Source organism: Rutidosis leptorrhynchoides, chromosome 7 (assembly GCF_046630445.1).
Source record: "Rutidosis leptorrhynchoides isolate AG116_Rl617_1_P2 chromosome 7, CSIRO_AGI_Rlap_v1, whole genome shotgun sequence".
NCBI lineage: Eukaryota > Viridiplantae > Streptophyta > Magnoliopsida > Asterales > Asteraceae > Rutidosis > Rutidosis leptorrhynchoides.
This window is the reverse complement of record NC_092339.1, coordinates 290,525,378-290,526,360: the sequence shown is the minus strand read 5'-3', so window position 1 is coordinate 290,526,360 and position 983 is coordinate 290,525,378. Positions and strand designations below refer to the sequence as shown.

Below are 983 nucleotides of genomic sequence, written 5' to 3'. Positions count from 1 at the left end.
TTAGTTTGTTTCTGAGATGTGAAAAATTGAGTTTGAGATTCAACTAGCTTTGACATCATATCTTCTAAATTTGGCTTTTTATCATCGGTTTGTGGTGGTTTATTTGGAAAAATAGGTCTTTGCTGGTTGTAAGTATTATTGGATACTTGTTGATTGCTAGGACCTTGTTGGTTGTTGTATGGAACATTTCGGTTATAATTCTGATTTTGATTGTAGTTTAGTCTTGGCGGTTGATAATTATTCTGATAATTATTTCCAGGCCTTTGGTTCATGTATGAAACATTCTCTCTTTGTTCCATTGTTTGTTCAATACTAAGACAATCTTTTGTTAAATGTGGTCCTCCACACTGCTCACAACTAATGCGTATTGCTTGAATATCTTTAGTCATCTTTTCCATTCATCTCTCGAAAGCATCTAACTTTGCAAAAATGGAATCAAATGGCTAGAATCGGCTCTAGCCGCTTTAGATGATCTAACGATGTCTTTTTCTTGATGCCACTCATGTGAGTGGGAGGTTGTGTTATCAATAATTTTATAAGCTTCAGTTGCGGTTTTCTTCATAATGGAACCACCAGCTGCTATGTCGATGTCTTTTCATGTAGTAATGTCGCATCCTTGGTAGAATATTTGTACTATTTGATAAGTGTCTAAACCATGTTGAGGACATCCTCTCAACAACTTTCCAAATCTTGTCCACGCCTCATATAATGTTTCATTTGACTTTTGTGTGAACGTAACAATTTCTCCTTGAAGTCTCACGACTTTAGATGCCGGAAAGAATCTTTTAAGAAAATTTTCAACTAAAACATCCCATGTATCAATCGCCCCTTCAGGTAACGATTCTAACCAATCTTTGGCTTCTCCCTTTAAAGTCTGGGGAAATAACATGAGATAGATCTATTCATCCTCAACTTCTCTGATTTTGAATAGAGTACAGATCCTATTAAAGTTATGAAGATGTTCATTTGGATCTTCCTTCGGC

The 983-nt window shown here is 35.7% G+C and overlaps 1 non-coding gene across 1 annotated transcript; it reads left to right on the top strand.

Moving 5' to 3' along the window:
• Positions 1-650: 650 nt before the first annotated feature.
• On the top strand, positions 651-757 carry LOC139860890 (small nucleolar RNA R71). Its single transcript, XR_011763515.1, has one exon. It is a non-coding gene; the product is annotated as a small nucleolar RNA R71 (small nucleolar RNA).
• Positions 758-983: the final 226 nt, after the last annotated feature.